This window comes from Sinocyclocheilus grahami, unplaced genomic scaffold (assembly GCF_001515645.1).
Source record: "Sinocyclocheilus grahami isolate Dianchi unplaced genomic scaffold, SAMN03320097.WGS_v1.1 scaffold486.1, whole genome shotgun sequence".
NCBI classification, from domain to species: domain Eukaryota; kingdom Metazoa; phylum Chordata; class Actinopteri; order Cypriniformes; family Cyprinidae; genus Sinocyclocheilus; species Sinocyclocheilus grahami.
The window spans coordinates 364,271-367,039 of record NW_015505665.1 but is presented as its reverse complement, the minus strand read 5'-3'; the positions used below and the strand labels follow the sequence as shown (position 1 = coordinate 367,039).

The window sequence follows — 2,769 nt, the reverse complement described above, 5'->3', positions numbered from 1 at the left end:
AGTTACACAAGCATATTATGCCTGATATTATAATGAACAGCATCATGGGGAGCGGAGCTCGCGCAGTTGGCTCTCGGGGGGCGGATTGTGCTTTTCCCGCTGTTAAGCGCTCTGCTCTTGCCGGGCACGCTCCGAGGAGTGTGTCCGTGCCTGTGATCTTGCGATTGCAGTCCCGCTGCTGCTGAGGCACAGCGGCGATTGAGAACGTGAGAATCACACATGATCTGGTGGCCGGGTTGGAGACGGCTCGTCCTATCTCCACCCGTGTTCCCTAGATCTAGAGCTCATTCTTGAGGCTTGGAAGCCCGCGCGCTGCCGAGGCAACACTTATATTACATCATTCGGTTTCGATGTGAATCTTACTCACCAGACCGTATTTACCCTTCTGGTTGTTGACTGCATTTAATTCTGAGGAATAAAATGAAGTATTTATTTGACTATGAGGAGTTAGATATACAGGGGCACTTGGGAAAAAAATAAATAAATACATTTTCTTGAGTGAGAGCGCGTGTTACCTCTCTTCCTCTGAGGAGGTTGAGGCGGTTAGCAGGGGCTGCTGGGCGGGAGCAGTCCCAACCTACCGTGTTCCAGCCCCTCATTCTGGGGGCCTCACTTCACGTACGCCGCAGAGTCTAGAGTCAGAATGGCGCTCCCAGGCCGAAGGCTTCTAGCGGAAGGCGGTTCTGCGGACCGTCATTCTCGCTGGATAGTCTTCGTCGTAAACGTCCTGATGCCTAAGGCCTAGGACTTTTTGAGGGCCAGCTCCCTCTGGGGAAGAGCGGTGTACACCGCATTACACGGTGCCCATCTCTCCTCGGTGCCCTCGGGAGATCGGTCTGCCAACCCTGCCGGTGTTCCAGGGCGCAGCGGTCTCCGGCGAGCGCTTCTCTCAGTTACCGCCCGGAAACGTAGCGGTACTAAGAGGCTCGCAACCTCCACGGAGGTCTCTAGAGCAGCTAGTACGGTCGTTCCCTGCCGGTCTGCCACTTCAAGGCACCGAGCTAGCTGCTCTAGGCGCACCAGAGGCCAGTCTCGCGATACTGGTTCCCTTAGGACAGTGGTTCTCAACCCGCAGCCTGCGGGCCGCATGCGGCCCGTCACGAATTAAAATGTGGCCCACCGTGCTGAACACAATTTAAAAAAAAAAAACTTTCAGTTTTACAATTCATTTTAGTTTTTACATTAATTTAAAAATGTACTAAATAAATATAAGCTATAGCCTAATGTTTTTATGTAAAATAATTTTGTTTTTCATATATTATTTTCAGACATGAGCAGTACTCACAAAGCCCAATTAACGTTACGCATTTAAAGTAACGACCAAGTGGCCAGCGGCTGACAGTGAGCACATGTTTGCTCAAATTAGCCTTCTCAAATCATCACGACTTGACTAAAATAACATCTATAGATATAAAACAGTTCAAGCATATAACAATGCTTAAACGTTAAACCTAGATAAATGTGCGTTATATCCAATAGTTTGCGCAGAGAGTGGAAGCTAAAGTGCGCTTTGCAGGACATAGAGACGCCAGCGCGATCACTTTGTTTTATTTCAGTGGATACACCGTCATTTTTGCTCATAAAGGTAAGAGTAATACATACTTCGTAACTGTAAAGGGTCTACTTTTATTTGTGTGCACTCACGATACCAACAAAACGTTGTGCTTTTATAAAATAAAGAAATCAAACATGATGCGCTTTCTACCGTCTCGTCTTGAACAGGCACACTTCACAAAAATGAACCAAAACTCAGCGAATACATGCCTCACAGACATGATAACTATATCCATAGAAAGCTTTAAATTACTTCTTAACGAAATAAAACAAATCAAAAACAAAAACTCTTTAAATTATGATCATAATCCGTAAATATGCACTTCTCTCTAAAGGCGTGTCTAATGAAGAGATGGCGAGTCAGGATCAACAACTTCATCCTTGCGACATCGACTCAGAAAACACTAGTTTATTAGTAAATAATTAAAATATCTCCTTACTGTTTCCCACTGACACATTTATGGTAATTACTTCTGCCGATGCTTTGCGCGCAAACTTAAGCCTATTGCGTAAATTTGAACGCAGAACTGTTCAGCTGCGTTGACGGCAAGCATGCTGCTACTGCTGGACACTAAACACCGTTGAGCCGCTCTTGACAGTCACGGTAGCACAGTTTCGTGTTGTTTCCACCAGCACGGCAATTTTTTCATCACTAATTGATGGATGTCTAAAATATAAAAATAAGGAGAAGCTTAAAACAGGCCCGAGGCCCTGCCTGCGTCTGAACTATGAGGTGAAAATTGTCCCGAAGCCTAGCCCGAGGGACAGAAAAAAGTCGGGGCCCGTCAGGCCTGGGCTGAAATGCAGGGCTCTAGCTCTGATCTAGCACACAGAAAACGATTTGACTAAAAATTTATCAGAAGAGATGAAAGAAAGATAGTGGTCATCTGCATTTTTTTTTTCACCTGGGGTGGCCAGCCAAATTTCAGGGGGGGGGGGGGCCACTGCATGGCTTGTCTGCCACGCATAAAAGTGAAACTCCGTCTATGATTGTGCTGTTACTCCTTTCGAGCCAAAGTTCACAAAATTGGGTGTGATTTATGGGGAGTAGAATTATTTATTTATTTCAATGAATGTAATCGATTAGATATCATAATATTTAGGTTATAATATTATAAATCAGGTTGGTTTGTATTGCTGACGTAATATGTAAATGATATGCGTGCGGCCTGCGAGACTTGCACTTGGACCATAGTGCGGCCCGGTGGAAAAAAA

General features: G+C 45.5%; 1 long non-coding RNA gene across 1 annotated transcript in view; it reads right to left on the bottom strand.

The window, feature by feature from the left end:
* LOC107553919 (uncharacterized) overlaps nt 1-2,769 on the bottom strand; it is a 5,771-nt gene that overhangs the window by 740 nt on the left and 2,262 nt on the right. The gene's annotated exons all lie outside the window — the stretch shown is intronic.